Raw genomic sequence first — 27,276 nt, forward strand, 5'->3', positions numbered from 1 at the left:
TTGAGTTGTTAAAAGGAGGTGAAGGCTGTGCTAGATTTGGAGGCAGAGAGATGGAAATCTGGTGTTATATCCACCCATGTATTTGTATTGTTTTGGCACACTCTAAACTGAAGGCATGAGTAGTACCTTGAGGCTTGATAGAAAGTGATAGATAGTAAGGAAAGCCATTTTGGAAGTCAACCTAGAATAGATGAATAGATTATGAATAGTAATGACCATGCACCCTAGGTCATAAATCTCCTCCAGGTAATGATCAGTTCATAATCTGATAGATTATCTCCAGTTTGTTTTGACATTTCTAGCACAGCCCACTGTTTGAAAAAGTCATTCATTTAACAAATACTTACTCAGCACTTATTGTAGGCTAGGGACTAAAACAACAACTATCATTAATCACTCAATGGCTAAGTGTTAAGAACCTTTATCTGTTATGAATCTAAAAACTTTTGAGAAAGGGACAACTTTCTTTTCCTATTTCCAATAAAGAGTCATTGAAGTTAAAGAAACTAGGATCAACAAACTATGAATTAGAAAAATATCATTTTCACTCAGGTTGTGAGCTACAATCTTTGTCATTAATGTTTATGATGTCTCCCTCCCCGGGGGAGAAGGAACAAACTTCCTCCTCATGTTCATGAGAATTTATAGTCTGGACTGAAAATAACACATGTGCACAGGTAAAGTAATTCCAAACTGTAGGGGATGCTAAGAAGGAAACAATGAGGTTGGTCATTGAGAGATAAAGGGGCAGAATGAATTTGAGGCATAAGCAGGGAGTCTGCTTTAGAGACAGTTGTCAAGGAAACCTTTCCAAGAAGGTATATTTGACGGTGAAACTTGAGGATTGAGATGGAGCTAGCCAAGTGAAAAGCTAGACACAGATCATTTTAGGCAAAATAGAGAAAAGAATAATTGGAGAAGTAAGGAGAGTGAACTTGTTGTTTACAAGGACTTAAAAGAAGGCAAGACCTTGACAAGAGTAAGAATGGGAAGCAATGAGTAAGGATGAGAGTGTAAGGCCTCTTCCTCTTCAGTGCAGAGCCTGCACACTTCAGTACAGGTTAGAAGAGCAATGGCGTGTAAGAACATGTGAAAAAGACCTTGGGTTTTGGTGCCTGCACACTAAAAGTCCAAATACAATCTGAATTCTATTTGACAGAGGTACATTTCCATTAGAATTTAATTTTATTCGATTTGGGGCATTCTAAACCTAAATTCTAACTTAAAATACTGTCATTTATATATTTTAAAAGATTCTTGTATATTATACCATGTTATTAATTAAAAACAAAAAGAAAACAAAGTAAGATCAAGGGCATATTAATTTACATAGCACTTAGAAGGTGTCATAGATAGGTTTCTATTAGTGTGGCAAAAACCGTGACCAAAAACAAGGTGAGGAAAGAAGGTTTATTTGGCTCACATGTCTAGATCATAGTCCATTGCTGAGAGAAACCAAGGTAGAAACTGAAGGACAGGCCATGGAAGAACAATGCTTTTTGGCTTGCCATCTAAAAACATCCTTGTTTAGCCTGTTTTCTCATACAACTTGCCCAGGGATAAGGGCATCCACAGTGGGCAGGACCCTCTCACATCAATTATTAGTTAAGACAATACCCCGCCCACTTGCCTACAGGCTAATTTCAAGGAAGCAGTTACTCAACTGAGACTCATTCTTTGTAAATTTGTGAAAGTTTGCGTTAAGTTGATAACATTGACCAGAACATGGGGATAGTAAATCTTAATAAAATCACTTAATATCAAAATAATTTATTTAGTTCTGACTCCATCCGTGTACTATCCAACTTATTGCTTTCCTAGTCTTCTTGTTTTAGTAAATCAGGTTGCTATCCTATGTAGCTGCTCAAGACATCAGCCTTTGACTTATTTTAATTATTTTTCATTCCTTCTGTTTCAATTCTATTAATAGATCCTCCAGAACACACTGCCCTAGGTTCAGTTTCCCTGTCTCCAAAGCATTGCCCTACTCTGAGTTACTGAACCTGCTCTTTCCTCACAACGGCCCTCCTGGCTAGCACTATGTATTTGACATACTAACACCATCATCTACCTGTGTATGTCACTGCTCTGCTTAAAATCCTCAAAACATGTCTCTTCATCTTACTTAGGATGAGATCCAAAGTCCATCCTGTGCCTTGAGGTCCTCCATGATCTGACTTTGATCCTTATCTTACATTTTCTTTTATTGAATAAACCAAGCTTATCTCCTTTCATACCATCTTCATTTCTTTCCTTTGTCTGTGATTGTCTTTCTCCCTGATCACTCAGGCGTCTATGTGAAGCCTCAAGTATCAGATGCAGCGTGACCTTCTCACAGAGGTGGGCCACTCTCTACCTCTCTCTGCATAGCCTATCTCATCACTGTGTTAAATTCTTTATACCACTCACCAATATATGTGATTACATTTTTTTCTTTTTTTTTATTATCTGAACTCTTTTCTAGTCTAGAAATCTTTGCTACTTAGGATATCATTTTACCTGTAGTATATAAGTGAATAATAGCTACTTACCAATTCTGTTAAACATATAACATTATTTTATTAATGGCAAATCATTTTTTTCATTTTGGACATAAAAGTATTAATTTGTCAAAAATGATGTTCAATACACTACATCATTATTCCTCTTATTAAATCTACTGGTCACAAGCCTTGTTAAGAAACTAATAAATAGTATTTTTCAGTTGTAGTAGTGGGGACTGAATCTGTACTAAGTATAGCTTACCCCTTATATGGAAATCCCATTTGCCATCTCCAGTGATATAGCAGCTTTCTCTTCTGCAGTTTTCTAACAATTACTCACAGGAATTTGTCAACCTTAAATGGAAGTTTGCTCAGTTACCTGAAATATAATCATGAGGTCAAGAGATGTGAACTTGTTTATAGACCATTGATGCTGTCTCAGAACCTCTTCTGTCATCTGGAACTCTGACTCCCACATAACCAGTGCTGCTTCTATGTACATCAGTCTGAATGTCTTTTCCCTTGACTGTGAGGACAAAAGATAGCGAAGAATGGAGGAGTTCATGCTTCATTTTGTCGTCTGTCAACACTATGCTATGGACTTCAAACACCAGGTGTGCTCTTTCTCTCTGAGACAGTTTCTTTCTTTGCAAATCTAGCAGAGCATACCAAGAAGAATATGAATGAGGCAGAAAGAAGGCCGACAGAAGGGATGCTGTGGGCGGTAAATAACATGGCAGCAAACAAGCAGTAGATGCCTTTGTGTATTTTTTTTTAACATTGGTCATAGACCTAGGACAAGCGACAAGCTAAGGATCTCTCTCTCTCTCTCTCTCTCTCTCTCTCTCTCTCTCTCTCTCTCTCTCTCTCTGTGTGTGTGTGTGTGTGTCCCTCATTCACTCACATTCATGTAGTTATTGCCAGCAATTTAACACTAGCTATCACCTCCCTTTAGATTGTAACGTTCCTGGCAGACTTGGAAAGAAAGCTCTAAAGGCTCAGAAACTGGTCTGACTTTTCCCATCTATGTCCTCTGTAGACTTCACAGTGGATAATTCTGCCCTTTTAGAAGATACTTTTACTTTTCAAAGGTACACTTTTGATTATATTGACTTCTTTCCCAGTGCTTATTGCTTCTTTGGCACTGTTTCTACAAAGCTGAGGGGATGAATGAAACTCAGGGGTGTAGGCAGGTGGATTGAAGGCTGGTGAGAAGTGGGAAAAGACTTAAATATTAGGTGGGATGGGCACTAGGAGCACAGTAGTAGTGCCCCTAGTATAAGCTCTCTAGTGGGTACTTCTGGGAAGCATCTGGAATGCTTTGCTATACTTTGTTAGATTATGCCTCAGAGTTGGTCAGTTTGAATGGAACAAAGACAATCATTTGGGGATTCTGTAAAATTGAGATGAGAAATAAGCTGAACTTAAACTGTATTTCATTTCTTAAGTTCTGTTCTGTTTTGTTTTGGTTAGAGAAAGGACCTAACTGTACAGTACATGCTGTCCTAGAACTTGTGATGCCCCTGCTTCTACTTCTTGGATTAAGTGTTACTGACTAATTTAAATTTACTTTTTAAACTGACACATGAAAACACATGCTGTATATGTTAATGGGGTAACCTACATCATTCCATACATATATGTATAGCATAACTGTGTTCTTAGCACATTTCACAAATACATCTGTGTTTTGAGTCATTGAGTGAATGGATGCCAAGTTCATTTCCTCACTGCTCCCTTCTGCATACCACGGCTTTCATAGAGAGTCTGTGCATTTCAGGGTACTTGACAATGGCTAAACGAGGAGAAGGGGTGTTGTTTAGAAGTTTTATTAGTCTGAGAGCAAATAAGGTCATAGAGGTAGCACAGGAAAAAGAAAGATCAGGGTTGTGGCTATGGCTCGGTTGGTGAAGCACTGACTCGCAAACATGACAACCTGACTTTGGATGCTCTATATGCACATGAAACAAAGAAGCAAGCAAGTAAACAAACAAAAAAGAACTAAAAGGCACATACAGGAGTATGTGCACATAATCCTAGCTCTCTTGATAGAGGTAAAACAAAGACAGGGAAAACTTCAGGCATATCAGTCAGGCAACTTAGATGGTGAGCTTTGGGTTTAGTTGAGATTGTATCTCAAATGAGTAAGATGAGTAAGCAAATACAGGCAGCCCCCAAAGTCAACCTCTGACCTTCATTCACATGCACACACACCTACATGTTAATTCTAGAGTGCTTGTTGAGGTTTGATAGAGCCATTTTGTATATGACCCTTTAGAAGGTGAGGCCTATGGATAGGCCTCTTTTAGAGTTTAGAATTTATCACTGGATAATAATGCAATTAGCATACACAAAGATATGCAAAGACTCATTCACTCTCTTGCTTCCCCTTTGGAGTCTCTGTGATTTTCATAAACATGTTTTCCCCCAAAGAGCTTAAAATGAATTTTATAGGCGTCTGCAGTGGGAACCATTAACACACTTCAGAATACGAGTGAATTTGGCACCTGTAATAAATTTCCAGTGTCATTCTCTGAACCTGATAGACCTTGCTAGAATTTTAATAGCTTCTCCACATACCTGAAAATACAGCTCCAGTGTCTGTCACCTTTAGAAAATAATCATTCTGACATGCTTTATTCACTTACAACTCACCTGACACATTTTCTGTTACATTTAAATGTGAGCTTCATTTACTCCCTCTTTTTGCCTTGCAAAGGTTAGATATTCATTACAGGAGTTGTTTACAGACATAGGAAGACCCAGGTCAACAAAAATTAGATTGTAATGTGCACATGGTGTTCTTGCTAAATCTTTTGTGCACAAAATATATTTCCAATTAATTACAGATGTCTTTAATGTGACTCGAGCTAATGGAAATATCAACATTGACTGTGCATTAACCTGTCTGCATTTCTCTTTTTAGGAAAGAATCATTTCTTTTGCTTATTAATATATATATATTTTACTTGAAAACTTTTGGTTTGCTGATGGAAGGAAAGTACTGAGTCATTATTCAGATCTTGCATTTGAAATTTTCAATCTGAAGGGTTTTTTTTCCCCCTTGCCATTTCAATTTGGGCAGGCACAGAAATATTTCACATTCTGGGAACATTAGCTAATTTATTTCAAAGCTAGAATGATTTGGCAGTCTATTGAAGACACAGGTGGGCTAAGAACTACATTTTCATGTTTTTTTTTTAAGTGAATCTGAGGCTGAGCAAAACCCAGGAAGAAGACAAAAGCTCAAGAGCTGGGAAACTCCAACAAAAAATAAAAAGAGGGCAGCTTTTCACTTGATGATTAGACTTCTACTGCCAAACCCTAGGGTGCAGAACTGATATGGCCTCCTGCAGCCAAGCCCCTTGGTGTATTTCATGGAAGGAGACTTGGCTGATGTGGGGTTGATGTCTTCTTAGTAGGTAGTTTGAACTGGGAGCAAAGGACAAGTTTTCCTTTTTCTGGTAAACGTTGTGTGTCACTGAGGCTTCAGAATATGAGTTTCTCTACTGTTCACCTCTATCACTGAGGTTGTTTTCTGAATTGACCTGCACATAGCTTCTCTTTATGGCTTCAAGTAGACCATCACAAAGAGGGAAGAGGAGCTGGAGACTGGTGGATTCTCAATCTTTTCCAGTTGCTTTGCAGGGCATGCCAGTCAGAGTCTCAAGGTACAGGCAGGCATGGTAGTGCTTTCTTTTTCTTTCTTTTTCTTTTTTTAAATTCGATATAGTCTTTATTTATATTTCAAATGATTTCCCCTTTCCTGGATCCCCTCTCCCCAAAAGTCCCATAAGCCCTCTTCCCTCCCCCTGTTCCCCAATCCACCCCTTCCCACTTCCCTGTCTTGGTATTCCCCTACACTGCTGCACTGAGCCTTTCCAAGACCAGGGGCTACTCCTTCTTCTTGGACATCATTTGATATGTGAATTGTGTCTTGGGTATTCCAAGCTTCTAGGCTAATATCCACTTACCAGTGAGTGCATACCATGAGTGTTATTTTGAGACTGGGTTACCTCACTTAGGATGATATTCTCTAGTTCCATCTATTTGTCTAAGCGTTTCAGGAATTAATTGTTTTTAATGGCTGAATAGTACTCCATTGTGTATGTATACCACATTTTCTGTATTCATTCCTCTGTTGAGCGACATCTGGGGTCTTTCCAAATGGCTATTATAAATAGGGCTGCTATGAACATACTGGAGCATGTATCCTTATTACATGCTAGGGAATCCTCTGGGTATATGCCCAGGAGTGGTATAGCGGGGCAATTTCTGAGGAACTGCCAGAGAGATTTCACCTCACACAAATCAGAATGGCTAAGATAAAAAACTCAGGAGAAAATAGGTGCTGGTGAGGATTTGGAGAAAGAGGAATACTCCTCCACTACTGGGGGGGTTGCAAGCTGGTACAACAACTCTGAAATGGTAGTGCTTTCTAAAATGGATGTTTGTACAATGAAAGGTTCTCCACAAAGTAAGGTGATGATTTATAAGATTGTCCATTATACACAAGTGCTTTGTTAAATCACACTTGTACTGTGTTTTATTTTTCACAAAAATGGGTTTATTTTTTCCCTTCTATGAGGGCCCTAGAAACTAGTAGTTTAACCATGATTTTTGTTGGTGGCAATGGTGTTCAGTGGTGACTCTGAAACTACAAAGAACCTATAAAGCTTGTTTCCTAGGCTTTTCCAGAGGACCTGTAAAGGCAGAGGTAAAAGGCTTCACAGTGAGCGCAGCAGAATGGCATCATTTCTTCCTAGGACAAAGCCTTTCACCTCTTCCTTGTTTGACCACCCTCACTGGCATGCCACCTTCTCCTCCAACTCAGACAAATATCCCAGCAAGTAATATCAAACTACTGGACACCAAGCCACAAACCTCCCCAAAAATTAACTCAGAACGAATCGTAGACCTAGACATGAAATACTCAGCTATAAAATGTTCTGTAGACCATTTGTTTTTTTGACTTGGATATTAGCATCAAGACAAAATTCTAAAAGCCATTTCTGCAGGAAAAAAATGGTGAGGAATTATTATATAAAATTACAACTTTGCTCTGAGAATGATACTGTTCAAAAAATTAAAAAGGGAAGCCACTGGATGGGAGAAAGTACTTATGTCATCTATTTGATAAAAGATTTATTTCAAATATTTTAATCACATGCAAATTAATAAATAAGAAACCCAATTAAAAGTGGCAAAAGATCTGCACAGTTGCCTCTACCAAAAAACTATCGAAATCTGTTCTGCTAAGTACATAAAAAACTTCACGTTATTTGTTTGTACAAAGAACAGAGATGCTGCAGCACGTGCAGTAGAATGGATAAAATCCATAAACACCTGACAATGTCAGTTGCTCACTGACAAAAACACAGGACAGGACAGGAGCTCTCCTTTGCTGCTAGTGCACCTGCAAGGTCAACACCAGCAACAATAAGTCAAGTTGACAGTGTGCATCTTTGCTATGATGTGACAAGAATGGCATTTTCTCTGTGGTTCCTTCCTAAACTCTTCCAAACCAGTCATGAGGAAAACATTGGGAATCTCAACAGAAGGACGTTCTCCTGCGTACCTGATCAATGCTTCTTAAAATAGTCATGGTCTGGTGAATAAAGCGGTGCCTCAGCTATTAATGATGCTTGTAACTCTTGCAGAACACCCAAGTTTGGTTACCAACAACCCTGCTAGATAATAATTACTACTACCTGCAAATCCAGTTTAATGCCATCATCTGGCCTCACATGCGCCTACATTCATGAGAATATATATATAAAATATATCTTAAAAAGTAAAAGAGATATTCTTTTGATCAAGATTTACCTATGTACTCTCTCATGGTGGGAAAGCATGGTGTTGGCAAGCATGGTGGGGAGGCAGATTCAATGGCAGGAACTTGCTTACATTTGGGAAAATCAGGAAACAAAGAAAAGGAAATACCGACCATCAGCTGGGCTCCTCCTTTTCTCAGTTTTATTTAGTCTGGGACTTTATCACATAGACGACTGAAAGCCAAATTCAGGGTGGTCTTAGATCCTCAGATCATCCTTTCTGGAAACTTTTCAGACTTGGTCAATTTGACATCTCAATACATAATTTTTAACCATAACTTTTTTCTCTCTGTCCTTAAAGGTCATGGTCATCTTGTGATGTAGAATATATTATCTATTATAGATAATATATCTATATATATAATATATCTATATAATATATCTATCTATCTATATATATATCTATATATATATATATATAATATATCTATATAATATATCTATATATATATAATATATATAATAGCCTTATCTATTATAGATAAGTTTTGCAAGCCCTAGGAGTTCTATACTAAGCAGTTCCAAATCGAGTCTCTTTTGAGTCTCAAGGTAAACTCTTTTGTGAGTCTCTGTAAACAAACAAACAAACAAACAAACAAACAAAATGTCAGCTTACATAACGAATTTAACAGAATAATTAACTATTCTTGCTCCAAAATGGAGGATTGGAAAACACAAAGAAAGACACTACAGGCTGAACATCTACATTCCATTGCTGACATCTGGAGCTTATTATGTCATCTTAAGAAGCCCTGGCCCCCCCCCAATACTATCTCTCTTGAGTCAATACCACTCCTTGCCTGTAGCTTTCCTTAGTGGACACCCATTGTTCAGACATCCACAACATTTGGGATCTCTAATGCAAATTAAGCTTCACTTAGATTCCCACAGTGATCTCTCAGGACCATCTTTTTAGAATCCCTGGCTCTTCTACACATTGTCTTGTTTTAGCAGCTTTCTGGGACCTCAAGTAACTCAACCTAGTAACTCATGTTTTGTATTTTTGCAAGGCCAGTTCTCAGCACAAAGGCAATAAGTGTTTGTTGTAATATAAAATGTAAATGACTATAGCCTGGGAACATGAACTCACATTGGCCTAAATTATAGGTTGCAATGTGGAGAAGGTTTCTTGAGTTTTTGTTCTGTTGGTTACAGAACAAAAGAAATTCACAAATCAAGGCAGTTTTCAAATATATTGGCAGGAGGGTCAGGTAGGTGGGTTACAGCAACAAAGAAGAAATCTCTGATACTATCTGATGACATAGATCTTGCTGCTAAATTCTGATGCCAGATTATAGCTTGGACCCATTCTGTCACAGGTATGAGGGAACACTTCTCTAACAGTAATTTTTGAGCATGGATCACCATCAGCGACATTCAGATTTCTTTTATAATGCATCTCATCTGTTGGCTCCTTTAGTGGGTGGAGCACCTCTTCTCATGGGAAACAGTAGGAATGTAGACAGTAGGAACCTGGTTTATATAGTTCCAGAGGAGAGCAGCAGGGCTATTGGGCACTTGGATAGGGGCTGTTCATGTCAGAATTGGCAAAGAATCTGCCAACGAATACTCTGCCCACGTCCTGAAAATGTGAATGAGGCTGAATTCAAAAGTAATGGATTAAGTCATTGATTTCTCATTAATGGCACAAAGTAATGATGACTACTCTCTCCTTATCTGCCTGCAACATTAAACTCATACTGTTTTCCTCACTAAATGTTATGTTTTTATAATTTTCTTTTCATTCTACCTGAAAATCTGACTAAGGATAGTAAAAACTAAGAGTGCCAAAACCTGGATGTTAAAATGTCTTGAAATTTCTTCCACCAAATAACTTATTCTTCCTGCAAACCAGTTCCAAATGCCAACGAACCACAGGAACATGTATTACAATAGCCCCAGATCTGAATTTGGGTAGATTTTCTCACAGGAACAGTCAATAGAACACACACACACACACACACACACACACACACACACACATGTACAGAGTATTTGTTATGCTGACTTAATGATGGTGGGCAGGGAGTTCAATAGTAGCCATCTACTAAAACTGGAGAGAGAGAAGCTGGTCACTGCATCAACCACAATTTGAATGCAGCAGCATTCATAACCTATTGGCGAAAGCTTGAACGATTCCTGGAGAGTCACTAATAGCGAGTACATGTTGGATGCTGAAAGAGCTGGAGTCTGGACATCAGCAAAGGATGACAGCTGCAGTGTTAAACACAGTCACTCAGAAAGAGGTACAAGCAGACAAGTGTGCATTGTTCTTTCATGAACCTCTTTCTGAGCCAACCATTAGAAAGTGCACATATTGAGGTTTGGTGTCCTTGAAAATGCCCTCACGGACAAGTTTAGAGGTGTCTTTCCAGGATGATTCCAAGTCTCATCAAATGAAAAATCAAGATCAACTATTACAGATATCCAAAGCGATAAAAATGTAAGGAACAGCTAAGAAAAGCATAAGGAGACACATCCATGAAGTATAATGTGGAATGCTAGATGAGCTGCTGAAACAGAAAAGAAGATACAACTTATGAAACAGGCACAAGTCATTTGCTATGTAAATAATGAACACCATTGTTTTTGAGGCTGCAATTTGTGTACCATGCTGAGATGTTTCTAGTAGGAAGATTGTATTGGGGTGCATGGGAATCTGAATAGTTTTTGCAAATTTTCTTTAAGGCAAAAACCTGTCTTAAAAATAAATAAAATAACTTTGAGGATGCCTGAAAGAGAAACAAACAGATTAGAACAAATAATAAAAGAAAATAAGAATGCTGTGAAATTTCCCAACCATCGTTCCTTGACTACCAATCACATGCCAGATATCACAGGAGCAGAAAAGTCTACTCATTCACTCAGAAGAAATTCTTCGTGGATAACTTTTTATTCCCTCTAGTAACCTTTCTAATTGATTATCAGATTTTGATATGTATAAAAATTATTTTTCTAGATTCTTGGTCTAAAGGATGTACAGTATTCATGATGGAAAGAAAATTCTAGGATTCTGGCTACATGTGCTGACTTTATAACCAAATAATGGAACAAGAATCTATGCTATATCCTGCAACTCATCTTGTTCAGTGGAACCTGGAAACTTATTTTTTCAAAAGCAATTTTTATTAGATATATTCTTCATTTACATTTCAAATGTTGCCCCCTTTCCTTGCCCCACCCCATCCCCGAACATCCCATCTCTCCTTCCCCTATTCCCCAGTCAACCCTCTCCTATTTCCCTGTCCTGGTATTCCCCTGCACTATGTCATAGAGCCTTCCCAGGACAAGGGGTACAAATCACATCTTATGTTGTGATGAATTTCCAAATTTAAATAGCCAGGTAATGATAACACCTAAGCATAACTATCCCACACACAACCACAACACATTTTATTTTTTATTTTTTCGATGTATTTTTATTTTATTCGATATATTTTTTATTTACATTTCAAATGATTTCTCCTTTTCTGGTCCCCCATTCCCCAAAAGTCACATAAGCCCCCTTCCCTCCCCCTGCTCTCCCACCCACCCCTTCCCACTTCCCTGTTCTGGTTTTGCCTTATACTGCTACACTGAGTCTTTCCAGAACCTGGGGCCACTCCTCCGTTCTTCTTGTATCTCATTTGATGTGTGGATTATGTTTTGAGTATTCCAGTTTTCCAGGCTAATATCCACTTATTAGTGAGTGTATACCATGATTGATCTTTTGAGACTGGTTTACCTCACTTAGTATGATGTTCTCCAGCTCATCCATTTGCCTAAGAATTTCATGAATTCATTGTTTCTAATGGCTGAATAGTACTCCATTGTGTATATATACCACATTTTTTGCATCCATTCTTCTGTTGAGGGATACCTGGGTTCTTTCCAGCTTCTGGCTATTATAAATAGGGCTGCTATGAATATAGTGGAGCATATATCCTTATTACATGCTGGGGAATCCTTTGGGTATATGCCCAGGACTGGTATAGCAGGAACTTTTGGAAGTGATGTGCCCAGTTTTCTGAGGAACCTCCAGACTGATTTCCAGAGTGGTTGTACCAATTTGCAACCCCACCAGCAGTGGAGGAGTGGAACCTGGAAACTTTGATGTGGGCCACTGACAATGGTATTAAGAACACAGGATTGTGAAAAATCCAATTTTGTCACCTGTTAAAAAGTGAAAGGAAAGCCACATACATAGCTCATGCATGCCTGTAATCTCAGAACTAAGGAGGCAGAAGCAGGGAGACTCCTGTGAATGTGAGGCTATTGGTTATATAGAGAGTTCTAGGCTAGCCTCAGTCACAGGGTGAGATCCTGCTTCAAAGGATGAATAAAAACAAGAAATAAACAAACAAAAAAGAACTTTCCCTAATCCTCTTACCAAAATGTTTTAATGAGCACGTGTGTGTGTATGTGTGTGTGTGTGTGTGTGTGTGTGTGTGCCTGTATCAGGCTTGCAATCAAGATGCCTGTACTGACTTGGTCATAATGCCTAGTCCATATATATATTATACATTATATAGTATATAATTATATATTTTACATACATTATATCATATATATCATATAAACACAACCTATGTATAATATATAATATATATGTTATATATTATATATATTGTATACACACATATATAAATATATATTATGAAAATTATTTTAATTATAATTTCTGAAATGTCTTTGGATTCTGTAGTGAAATATCTCACTGTGTTTTTCAAATGTCAGCAAACTCTGACATCAGTCTTTGCTTCAAATCTTACAGCATAACAAATTTCTCGTTGAACCTCCAGGGCAGTGGCGTGGTAGCTAAGGAATGGTCTCAGTGGAGGCAGAGACCAAACTAAACCGACTGGCAGGGAGATAGGCTCCATTTTCTTGGTCTTGTTTTGGGGGATGAAACAAACTTTTCTATGGTAAATATTTTGAAATATCTCTTTAATTTTACAAAAAGATTGTGCATAAATATTATGAACTTTAAGTTTTTAATAGCATCTAAATTGTAATTTAAGTAGGATATAAAAAAGGAAGTTATAGTTATACATTTCAGTATTAAAATATATAGGCATCGTTATTCTAGGAGATAAAATGTGATTAAAGAAACAAAAACTTGCCAAATATCCCAAATGCCACTTAGGTGTTTTTACTGGCTAGTGTTTATGTCAATTTGAAACATACTAGAGTTATTTGTGAAGAAAGAACTCCAGTTGAGAAAACACCCCTCCAGATTGCCCTGTAAAAATTGGACTGTGTGGTATTTTCTTAATTAGTGATTGGTATGTGTGGGCCCAGTTCATTGTAGGTGATGTGACCTCTGGACAGGTTGTCTTGAGGTATATAAGGAAACAGACTGGCAAGCCTTAGGGAGCAGCCCAGTTAACTCCCCCATGGCATTAGTCCTGTCTCCAGGTTTCCTGCCTGAACTTCTCTGGATTACAAGCTGCAAGATGAAATAAACCTTTCCTCTGCAAGGTGCTTTTGGCCATGGACTTTTTTTTAGTAATGGAAACCCTAAGGCATGGGTACAGTGATGACCTAATGAGAATGGTAATGAGCTGTGGACAGTGTGAACTGCAAATATAGGCAATTTCACAATATGTCACTGTGATTTGATGACACCCCTTCTGTTGTCTCCTGGAATGTATCTGAAGCGTTCCTGGAAATCTTGATCCATGTTATTCTGTTCGGTTCATCCTGCAGGGTCTACATCAGATCATAGAGCATATTTGTACAAAGTCCTAAGCAAAATTAGCAAGTGTAATTGACTTTTGGTCTCTTTCTCTTCTTAGCTGATGCTAATCCAGGCTCTCCTATGGAGTCGCGATGGTCTTTTATCTCTAAGGACTTTTAGTTTTTCACCTTTACTAGTGTTAACTAGCTGCTGGTCAGGTAATGCGTGATGTCTCTATGGGTATGTGAATAGGCTAACTAATGCTAATTAGATGTCTATAATGGCATTCACTCATTCACTCACTCATTCATTCATTTGTTCATTCATCTAATACACGATAATTCTTAGTTTCTCTTGGCTGATGGTGTGTGTGTTAGAACTGTGATGATGAAGATAGAATTTTGCTTGAGTGTCATCTGAAAAGTATAGGAGAGTACTTGGTGTAGGAGGGTATAAAAGGATTCTCCTAGAAGACAATGCTTGAACAGAGCTCTGAAAGATGTTCTAGGTCAGACAGAGGCAGCAGCACATACTAAGGCAGGGAGACGTGTGGCTGCAGCCTGCATGTGGTGCAGTGGGAGCAGCAGAGCAGGATCCAGAGGCAGGGATAAACAGAAGACATGCAGCACGGATTGGAAAACCAGATTACTTGGATTGATTCATTCGTTTTAAAGAAACAGAATAGAACATCTTCATTTGGCTAAGATAAACAATACACGGTAAAGTTTTGAATTTTACTTATTTGTTCTTCTCTTTTTGAAAAAAATTTCAAAAAGTATGTGTATGTGAGGAACTAGAAGATGAATTGGAAAAGTGAAATTGCAGTAGCTGAAATGCATATGCATTCAGTCCACTTCTAAAGAAATGGTTTCGGATGGAACTTTAACATTCATGCCAAATCTTCCACGATTTCTTTAAAACTTTTACCTGAGTATAGCAATTACAGAGAGAATTCCTTGCTCAGTCAGGAGTTTCTGACGGCTTTGGAATTGTTATTGCAGTAGGCTTGCTCCCATGTGCTACGGAATGCTGATGCTTCAGTGCTTGCCTGTGTGAGCAGAGCCAGCAGCTGGGGGCTGACTCCATCCTGCCGGCTAAAAATAGCCATAATGCTGCTGCTGTTTATTTTGCCTGCAGCATTTCCTCACAGCTGCCATTGTGTATGCTCCCAGATAGAAGAGCATGCTTATGAAGAACAATGATGTCTTAGGATAAATCATGTGAACATCCGGAACGTGCTGGTGCGTCAAGATTAATTATAACTCCTGATGGGCATTTGTGTGGGTTTGGGGTTCAATCAGTGAACAGTCAGGATACAAAGCCTTCCTTCTCAATTTTGCAGTGAGTGCATTCCACACTGTCCAGGGCCAATGCTATCTAAGTTGAGATCCTGAAATGTTTATTTCATGGACTCTCTGATGAATGGTGCTCATGTATTTAATATTTTGGCTAAGGTCCACACCTATAAGCTTGAAGAATTGGAGGGAGTAGCCTGTTTTGTTTCAAAAGCAAAAGCATATGCTATGCCTAAACTACAGTCCTTCCTTTCTGAAATATGAATGTTACAGACAAATGTATTGTCATCTTTTCAGTAATAAAAGTGCTTAGGGGGAAAGAAATTGTTATAGTGAAGTAAGAGGCCATTAGCTGAAAGAACTAGAACTATTTCACAATGGATTGTGAAATATATGTGACAACAGCTTTCTTTTGATGATTTAGGGTTGTTTCTGTTACACGTGCATTGCAGTTTTTGAAGGCTTGTGGGGGTAAAAAGACTTGATCAATTATTATGATAATGATGCACGAGCCAAATTATGACTTTAATTATAATTACTATCTTTATAGGAGTTAATTAATCATAAAAGAGTACATTATATAATCTTTCTGTTTAATGAAATTCATTATACAGGCTCCCAAAGGCCTAAATATAGCTTTAAACAAATTAAACCTATGACTGGGGTTAAGGCTCTTAATGCAAATGAGGTCTGGATTAGTCACTGAAAAAGACTGCAGAGACATTAGGCCCCCAAAGTGTTGAGCCATCAGACCCTGATGACATAATACTTTCACTCTGGTAAGAGAAACAAGAAATTCAGTGGCTCTCTGAATAGTTTTGAAATTCACAACATGGCTCAGACTGAAAAACTTAACTTACACAGATGGCCCAAAGAGCTTTATTCAACATCCTTTCATGTACAATGTGACATTTGACAGTGTTGAAGCTACAAGCTTTGCATCTCTAACTATCCAACCCTCACATTCAGAGTAGCCACAAGAAGCATGAGAGATAGGCATCACTCTAAGGATATTGAGAATGAAAACTAATGTTTAGAAAACAAAAGAGACATTTCAGGCCCACGTTTCAATGGAAGTGTAAGCTACTGGTGAAATGGAGATTTCTGTTATTTTTTTTTGTTTTTGTTTTTTTTTTTTTGTTGTTGTTGTTGTTTTGAGACTCAGTTGTGTCACGGTGATGTTTTTCTGGAAACTGTCTTATGAGAAGATGTTATTACTGAAGCAGAGACATGGGAAGATGGTTTTTCTGAGAACAGACGCATGATGTTTTTCTAGAAGCAGCCTAAAAAGGAGCATATTATGTTTTTCTAGAGTGGATGCTTGAGAGAACACATGATGTTTGCAAAGGGCATAAATCTAATATGACAGTGAACAATGCTGTGTGGTATTGGTTCACCTTGCCATTCTTTTCTGCTCATCATTTGATATGCCTTCACAGAGAGAAATACATGAAAGAACTTCTGTTGGTGATCTGGGGGCTTCTTGCTGCTTCTGCATTCATTCTCAGGCTGACTGGCAGAGCCTCGCAGTTTCTTCTGGATCGAACGGCTGTGGTTGACTCATGAATGCTGCTTGTGAGTGGATCAAGCTACTGCCGCTGACTTGTGTGAAGTAAACTGATGATTTCCTGACAACACAGACTGACTTTCCTTCACAAAAACTATTTCTAAACATGCCAGAATCCTCCTTTGCCCTCATTACCTTTTATTTTCTCTGTGCCTGGTGAGTGGTGGGCTAGAAATGAGGTTAAAGCATTTAAATATCCTTATTAAAAGAAGATTTTGAAAACCATCTAAATCTACATGCATATAGAAGTCCTGCATGTCCTAAAGTTTCCAATCAGGATTCAGACCATTTCATTCCTTTATAACAAAAATTCCTAGTCAGGATTTGTACTATTTTATTCCTTTATTAGAAGAAGAATAAATTAGTGCAGATCCATGGATTGAGGTGAAATGGATAACAAAACAAAGAGATGAGGCCAAGAATTGAAAAATTGGTAGAATATGACTTCCCAGAAGCAATAGGCTGTGAAACTGTACCCAGTGTATACAGAGGACTCCATCTCACCAACGGTTTTCAGATTGTAGGTCATGACCCCACAGGGGTCAGATAATAGATATCCTGCATTGTAGGCTATTTACATTATGATTTATAATAGTAGAAAAATGCAGTTGTGAAGTAGCAATAAAATAACATTGTGGTTGAGGGGAGCGTGTCACCACAACACGAGAAACTATATTAAAGGGTCACAGCATTAGGAGGATAATGCTGCTCTAGTCTGTGTTACCCCTCCCCACAAACACCTAGCATGCTGTTCTAAAATGTCCTGTGGTTGTACTTTCCTTTTACAACCTATATCTTAGGAAGTTTCTCTCCAAAACAGAAGGTTATCATCTCAGAGAAAACTGCTTAACAATATTGGCGACATTATTGTGAATGTTAAGATGGTTTCCAGAGTAGCTTTTTATTTCGTTGAAAATTAAAACAATTATTTTATTTTTTATTTGTGTATGTATTGTTTATTGTGTATATGTATGTTATGTGTGCCCACATGCATGCAGCTGCTGTCAGAGGCCAGAAGAGGGTGCTAAATCATCTGGAGATGAAGTTAGAGGTAGTTGTGAGCCATGCGAGGTGGGTTCTTAAGTTGACCTTGAATTCTCCAGTGAGCAGGAAGCAGTCTTAGGCACTGAGCCATCTCTCCAGACCAGGGTCAGCCATTTTGTTAGGAGGCACAAAAAAAAGTGCTGAAGTGCTGAGCAAATGTTTAGTAGGTGTTTATTCAAGATAATATTTAATGCAAAGTCCAAAAGAAACTCGGGACAAATGGCTATCTGTGGTGCTTATTGACACACTGAAGTGCCTGTTGACCTCTCCTCTGAGTATCACAAGTGCCCTCTACTCTTAGCCAGTAGTTAGCTCTTCTCATCCTCCTCCCTACCCTAAGCTTCTTTGGCTCTTGGGCCTTCCTCTCCCAGTTTCTCATTCTCTTATAAACCCATCATTTGGCTATACCTTTCTTTTTTCTTCCTCTCTTGCCTCTTCTTTTGGTCTCCTTTCCCCCTCACTCTACTTGTCTTCCTTTCTTGCCCTTTTCCCAAGGTCTGGTCAAGTCTGCTAGCCACATTCAGTGTGCTGCTTTCTCTCCTTGCTCTGGATTCTTCCGGATGCCTCTGGCTGTACCTCCCTCATATCTACAAAAAATCCTCCCTTCAACCATACCTCAGAGAAGTCATAGCCTCAGTTTCTACATTTGAAATGTCTACTGAATATTCTTTTAGATACTTGTTATAAAATGGGTCATATTGGAAAAGAAGAAATGGAGGATTATTATTTAAAAGAAAAGATGTCATGTTTGCAATGGAATGAATAAGTGGTAATAGCTTTGCAACACTGTGAAAGTGATTAAGGTCAGTGAGTTCACTGTGAACACCTAGAATAATTAGATTTACATTGTTTACATTGATAACGCACATAATACACCCAGAGAAGACTGAAAACTGAGACTGACCAATTGGTTCTCTTTGGGAATACCTTTTTTTCTAAATACGTACTCATGTGCAACATAGTTCCAGATCAAGAAATGAACATATTGGAAAACTACAGCAGTCATTCTTAATTAATGTTATTGCTTTCCCATCCTTACTTATTCTTATTTCTTGCAGGGAGATTTTTGTGCTGAGCGAGTTCAACCACCCATCAGTGGTTCTGACATTCTAAGGGAGAGGGCCATCTATCTAACTGAACGGACAACTGACAACTGCTTATCCTTCCCATCCCTCCTAATGTGGACAGCATGTAATTTTGATTATTGCCAAGTTATAGTTTTATTTTCTCCTGACTATTGAGAAAATATCAGAGAGTTGATGCCCTGGAGCCGAAGGTATAATGTTCCATGTAAACAATATCTAATGCTGTTTAACTGTTGCTATATGTGGTGGAATGCCAGAAACGCACAAGATAAACTTCGATGGCAGTCTCAAAGAAGGACTATGGAAGTCAAAGGTGAAAACAGAGGGTTTTCCTGTTTATCCTGGGATAATTCTGCCTCTTCTTTGTCTGGCCCAGAGTCAGAGACTGTGTTGTTGAATTCAGAAAGAGTTGCAAAGGCAGATATATACTTTATGCATGTTATGGAGATGGATACATGATGATGGCTCCCATGTTGGTTAATTCTGTCAACTTGATGCAAATTAGAGTCACTGGAAGGAGGGAGCTTCATCTGGGGAACTGCATCCATCAGACTGGCCTTTAGGCAAATCTGTGTAGCATTTTCTTGGTGGATTATTGATGTGGGAGAGACCAGCCTGATGTAAGTGGTGTCACCTCTGGGCAGGTGGTCATGGTAAGTATGTGAAAGATAGCTTGGAAGCAAGGCAGTAACTTCTTGCTTTGAAAACAAGCTGTGATTCTTGCTTCTGCTTCTGCTTGAGTTCCTGTCCTGACTTAGCTTTCTTAATGGACCATGAGCTGTAAGATAAAATAAACCCTTTCCTCCCCAGCTTGCTTTTTGTCAACGTGTTCATCACAGTTATAGAAAGCAGACTGTTTCAGAAGGGAAACTATAATTTAGGAAGGTCTTAATACATTACATTTTCTATAAAAGCTAGGTGTGATACCCGATTTTACCTTAATTAGTGATGCTGGTGATAAGTGAATGGTTAATAAAATATCCTAAGATGAATTGAAGCTAGTACTGAGGGGTTATTGGACACATTTTGGGGGAGTTATATAATCATAGTATTCGAGAATTTACTAAGTGATTCAGTTTTTAAAATTAGTTTCGTGTTGCTGAGGCAGAGAACAGTGATTGCTTGGCTTCGACTGCCAGAAAAATATTGTCATAAGGATGTGTGATGACAGGTCCAAAATCAAGCAGCGAATACAGGTCCAGAGTAAAGCTGTCTGCAGTCAAGCCTGCAGGACAGAAGGTTCTATACCTCTTCTAGCTAGTGCTCCGGTGACAGTCCTTACTGATCCTTGGCTTGTGGGTGCATTGTTTGCATCTGCTTCCATTAGTGGCTTGGCTGTCTTCCCTTTGCTTGTCTCTGCATCTCCCCTCTTTGTATAATGATGCTAATCAAATTGGATTAAGCTCACCTAGTAAGATCTTAACTGAACTAATTACACCTGAAGCAACCCAGCTTCTAAGGAAGGTCACTCTCTAATATACTGAAGGTTGAAATTTCATAATTTCCATAAGGTCACCATGTGAGCATAACTTCTACTTAATTGCTTCTGAACTGCTGGGGAAACAAGAGTTTTAGTTACCTCAACTTAATAGAAGTAATTTGATCTTATGGTTAATGAGTTAGTGACATAGAAAAATTTGAGACTCAGAGAATAAATAGTGAAGGTGATGTGGCTCTGTAGATGCTCAGAGAAAACTACTGATGTTTGCTGTACAAACTATGTCCGACTGCTGGCTGATGGGAAACGGAGGACCTCTAGATGTAAACTCCTCATACACATGGTTTTATGAACAAACGCATCTATGAATACTTGTGTGAGCATTCACACATGACCATGTGCTTGTGTGAGCATAGGTGTATATGAATGTGTGCATGTGTGTAGGCATGCATGAGTGTATGTGAATAAGCAGAATACATGTGTGTGTTTGTGTATGCATACGTGTGTGTGAATGCATACATGTGTGTTAGAGAGTCTGTGTTTAGCAATTTACTAAATCTGATTGACAAGCTGACTCACGGATGTTATTTACACTTCCCACCCATGTTAGAAGAGTGGCAATCAGTGGGAGATGGCAGTTGTGAATAAGGAAGCCCAAGTTCGAGATCTTCAGGCTACTAATTTGCTGATAGTAGTGAAAGAGTGACTATAAAGTCTATATATACAGGGATAGTTTTGAAATTGCAAAGGGGTGACATTAACAGTTATTCTATCAGAGTAGCAATAATAAGGTACCATTTTCCAGTCCAAGGGAATGTGTGCTTACCTCCTGTGAAAGAGAAGTTAATTGGTCTCTCACAGATGTGGTTAACAAGACGAGGTAATTTTCATCTAAGGAATTATCATTAATTCCAAATTTCACTGAAGATATTTCTTGCTTATAGAATTAGTGTCCCAAAGTTTTCAGCTGAGTTTGGGTTTTGAAAAAAAATATTCTGCATATAATTTAAATATAATTGAATAATTTTCAATGAAGTTTGAAGAAGAATGGAGCTTTTACTAAAACTGTGTCAGAACACTTTACATCATGATTTTGTTTCACTGTGCACCTCTGCAGTCCAGACAACCCGCACCTTACATTTTGTTTTTATGGTTTTCAATTTTTAGAAGAGAAAGAGAAACTCAACACTAGTGTTGAGTTATACACAACCATAGTGTAATTGTTTTGTTATAGTTTTTTAAAGCCCTTTGCTTAGTTTAGTCTCTTTGCATTTCTATGTATCTTCCAGATTTGCATGATTATTTCTGTAACATAATCTTCTTGGATTTTGATTAGAAGTCCATAGAATATATACTTTGCATTTGGCAAAATTGATATCCCCAAAATGTTTTCCAACCTGTAAATATGTATAGTTCTGCCTTTATTTATTTATTCTCTCATTTTCTTTCTGCAATTTCGCTATTTAAAATTGAGACATTTGATTTGAAGGCAATAAGAATTCAATAGCTATTTTGGTTTCTTTTATTTAATATATGATTTTTAATATGTTGTTATATATCTCAGCACTTCTTTTTAAAAATGAAACAATATTTTATGTATGATTGTAACTCTATTTTATGCAGTCATTAAGAACATTTGACTATTTCCAGTGGTTTTATTAATATGAATAAAAGTTGTTTTGTATATTCAATTATAAGTTTCACCAGACAAATGTTTTCATTACTTGGGTAAATTTCTAGGTCTGAGATTGGTAGGTTGTGAATAAATGTTAATTTTTTGAAAAACAATGGTAAATTGCTTTCCAAAGAGGCTGTTGCATTATGTATTCCCACCAGAAATATGTTAAGCATTTGTATTTCTGTGTGCTTACCTGTGTTTGACATTACTACAGAATAAATCCCCTTAGCTTTGAAGAAATTCTGAGTTTTAAAACATTTCAAAATTTTATGCTTAAAACAGTTTTAAAATTCATTTTGTATGTGCAAGTGTGTAAATATGGGGATACAAGTGGCCCTGAGGTGGCATGTGGAAGACAGGTCAACTCTAGTGAATTGGTTCTCTCTTGCCACTTAATAGTTTCTAATATGTATTAAGTTCAGGACATTAGGTCTGTGTGAAAATGGCTCTACCTTCTAAGTCACTTGGCCTACTGTGAATCCTATACTATTTGATTGTTGACATGATGGCAAAGCTGGAAAATTCCTCATCTAATCTCATATGATCACATCCAAAATGCAAGTGCATCAAAATTGCTGTATATTATTTCAGGCTAAATATATATATATAATGCTTATGACAATACATGTATTTAGTGTTTCTCCTTGGTTACCATCGGTCATAGTTAGCTTCTGTTGTCAACTTGACACATCCCATCTAGGAAGAGTGAACATCAGATGAGGAGCTGACTCAATCAGATTGGCCTGTGGCCTCCATCATGTCTGTGTCTCATTTTCTTGATTGCTAATTGCTGTTAGTTGCCAGCCTACTGTGAGCAGTTCTATCCCAGGGTAGGTGATGCTAGGTTGTATATGAAGATGAGTTTAGCCTGCTGGAGGGAGTAAATAAATAAGGAAGTTTCCTCCATCATCTTTGCTTCAGAGTGTTTTCAGATTCTGGCCTTAAGTTCTTTCCTTGGTTTCTTTGATGATGAACTGCAACTCATAATCTAAATAAAGTCTTTATTTGCTGAATTGGCTTTGGTCGACATTTTCCCATAGCAACAGAGAAGAAACTAAGAAACCATCCTAAGATATCTCTTCACATATCTGCAAGCACTCCAAAATCCCCAAACCTTCCAAATCTATTATACTCTTGTCTCATCTTTGAGATAAGTGATGGAGTACATTTGAGCTGTAAGCATTCTAGTGATTGGTTTGCTTCTCACTATTGATTATGTGAATGAGCTTCTTTTTCTTTTGATTGGCCATTTTAATATCTTCTTTGGTGAGAAGTCTGTCACAAATTTTAATCCATTTAAAATGCTTCCATGTACATTCTACAAATTCTTCAAAATTTCAGCAAAGAAATTGATGTACTAGACTTAGTAAAACTAAATAAACAAATGGTCAAAAAAATCTTACAGTGAGATTATCAACACCACAGTATAAGTCAACACCTACTTTATAAATTTATTTGGTTATTCTAGGTTCTTGAATTTATATGTACATTTTAGAATTTGTTGATGATTTTGATAAAAAAGGCTTTTGGGGTTTTGATTGGAGTTGTAAAGGGATATATGGATCATACTTGAGAAAATTGACATCATAAAAATGCCTTGCAAGCTGTGAACATGATATAGCTCTGCATTTATTTCTGCTCTCATTTCTCTCAGCAATATTTTGTAGGTCAGTGTAAGGCTTTTCACTTTTAGTACACATCTTTTACATATGTCATATTTTAGCATGTTTAACAGTATTCCATCTTAATTCTGTGTCTAATTTTTCATTATAAGTACATAGGGATTGAGTTTACATTAATATTGAATATTGATTAATTGTTAAGCCCATTGTATGATTCCATTAAGATAATATGCTAATTTATACATTCATTAGGATTTCATCATTAGATTATCATGTCATATTCAAATAAGAAGAGACTAAGGTCTCCTATTCAGATTTTTACTTTGCTTTCAATGTTAGGATAGAATTATTTGTATGTTTGTCAGAAATACCTTTAATAGATTATTTATTTTACTTTTATATGTATTTGCTAAAAATATCAATAAATCCTGACTTTTATCAAATGCTGTACTGTGTTTATTGTAATTATATGATTTTTCTTTTTAAAGATTTAACTGCAATATGTGTGTGTGTGGTTATGTGCACCATATGCATGCAGGTGTCTATAGAAATTAGAGGGTTTGTGGTCTCCTATCACTGGAATTACTGATAGCTGTGAGTCCTGAGTTGGGTACCAGGAATTGATTCTACATTTTCTGCAAGAAAAATAAGTACTCATACCTGTTGAGATATCTCTCCAACCCTCTGATTATTTCAAATCTTTTGAAATGGTTAAACACACTGAGTTACTTTTATATGTTATGTGTTATATGTTCTTGGAATAAAACAAATTGGATCATTTGGTATGTCAAAATACAGTATGGCTTCTTATGCCTATGTTTATGAAGAAAATTGACCTTTTTTGTTTGTTTTAAGACACTCAGGTTTTGGCATCTGGATCTGACACAATGCTTGTCTCATAAAATAACTTAGGACTTGATTATAATATTTAATCCCTGGAAAATTTTGTGATATCTTCTAGTCATGACATGGTCATTGCACTCATGCATTCATAGCAACTGTAGTTGCCTATACTAGAATATGCCAGTCAACATTTTAGTATGGATGAGGGAGGAGCTCAGAATGCTTCATTCCTATCTGAGGAGCTATGGAAACTGAGGCCATCTGAGAGGGAGAGTCTGTTTTCCTTGAATGTGTGACCACTGGTAGAATAGTTCCCAATTTATGTATATAAAAGCAATACTAAATAGACACAGTGACATTTTTTAATGAGTTCATGAACTAAGGAGATTGATATGATCGCAATACATTGTATACACGTATACCATTCTCAAAGAACAAATGAAAATATTATTTAAATAAAATAAGAGAATGGGTGACAGTGTGTGTGTGGTAGTTTTAATTGCCTAGCACATTAAACTTTCTGGGCTTAATTTATAATAACACAACATTAGGTTATTGGTGAAAAATTATGTTCAAATGAACAAAATTTGAAAAGAAAACAAATTAAATCTTAACTGTAGTTTTTAGATTTTAGTATGGAAGATTTTTTTCCAAGAATGGACTATTCCATTTTCTTTTTCATTTATCTATGTCTTAATATTGAAGTCTATTATTGTTGACTGTATGTGTTCTGGTCTTGATTTAGTCCATTATTTTATCTCTGCCTTTTAATAAGAATGTATAGGCCATTCATATTTAATATAACAACCATAGACATAGGTTTACTTTAGTATCTTTCTATGTGTCTTTGACATCTGTTCCAATATATTTTTGTCCTTTTGGTATTTACAATAAATATATCCTAATAAAGTCTCTCTCCAGAAAATTCTGTATATTTTCACAAATTATGTTAAAACCTAGGTAGGCTTCTATTTTTTATTCCTTATAGCATTGTTGATATACATATTTTATTTCTAAATATTCATGTTATAATATATTGCTATTTCTGCTTTGCATGGTTATTACTTGAATTGTTTCAAAATAACATATAGATGATTTTATGCTTAATGACACATTTATGTTTTATGTTACTAGTCATCCCATCAAAAAAGTTTGCTTCTGCCTAAAGAACATATTTTACTACTTTATAGTAATATGTATCTTCTGCTAGTGAACTCTATTTTTGTTTAAATAAATACCTTATATAGTAAATTTAGCTTAATTAAAAAATGTTTAATGAAGAATTCTGAGTAAATTTTTGCTGCTTTATTCTGATTTTGTCTTTGTCTTCTTGGGTGTTTGCCTTCTAACATGAAGTGTTATGGTATATTGTATTTGTTCTTTTATATGTAGTGGCATGTTATGTCTAAATCATGCCTCTTTGTACAAGCTGAATGTGTGCTTTACTTCCAAGCTGAATATTTAGGAAAATTGAAATAGCATATTAAAATAACTCAGAGAGAAATATTTATATCATAGGCATCAGCCTATATTATGAGTCACAATTCCTGAACATCTCTAGAATGCTATTTAAAATTTAGCAATAAATCATTATCTTAAAATGCTTTCTCATAGGTGAGTTTCTGGTATTCATAAATTTTATTACAGATGTAGTTTTTCATATTTTCCACAATCTGTTGTAATTTTCAGATTTTATGATATTCTTATATCTGGAGTTGAATAATTTTCATCGGATTTTGGGTCTTTATATGTAGTATTTGTTTTTTTAGTTGTTTTTTCTTTCCTCACTTTAAATCCCTCCTGTCCTCTGTGACTCTACATGCAGAGTTTTATTAGTCTATTTTTTTCTTTATATTCTTTTTTTAAAAATTTTATTCGATATATTTTTTTATTTACATTTCAAATGATTTCCCCTTTTCTGGTTCCCCACTCCCCGAAAGTCACATAAGCCCCCCTTCCCTCCCTCTGTTCTCCCACCCATCCCTTCCCACTTCCCTGTTCTGGTTTTGTCTTATACTGCTGCACTGAGTCTTTCCAGAACTAGGGGCAACTCCTCCATTCTTCTTGTACCTCATTTGAAGTGTGGATTATGTTTTGCATATTCCAGTTTTCCAAGCTAATATCCACTTATTAGTGAGTGCATACCATGATTGATCTTTTGAGACTGGGTTACCTCACTTAGTATGATGTTCTCCAGCTCCATCCATTTGCCTAAGAATTTCATGAATTCATTGTTTCTAATGGCTGAATAGTACTCCATTGTGTAGATATACCACATTTTTTGCATCCATTCCTCTGTTGAGGGATACCTGTGTTCTTTCCAGCTTCTGGCTATCATATATAATGCTGCTATGAACATAGTGGAACATGTATCCTTATTACATGCTGGGGAATCCTCTGGGTATATGCCCAGGAATGGTATAGCAGGATCTTTCGGAAGTGACATGCCCAGTTTTCTGAGGGACTGCCAGACTGATTTCCAGAGTGGTTGTACTAATTTGCAACCCCACCAGCAGTGGAGGAGTGTTCCTCTTTCTCCACATCCTGGCCAACATCTGCTGTCTCCTGAGTTTTTAATCTTAGCCATTCTGACTGGTGTAAGGTGAAATCTCAGGGTTGTTTTGATTTGCATTTCCCTGATGACTAGGATCAAGGACCTCCATATAAAGCCAGACACTCTGAAGCTAATAGAAAAGAAACTGGGGAAGACCCTTGAGGACATCAGTAC

Source organism: Apodemus sylvaticus, chromosome 6 (genome assembly GCF_947179515.1).
Source record: "Apodemus sylvaticus chromosome 6, mApoSyl1.1, whole genome shotgun sequence".
In the NCBI taxonomy this organism is placed as follows: Eukaryota; Metazoa; Chordata; class Mammalia; order Rodentia; family Muridae; genus Apodemus; species Apodemus sylvaticus.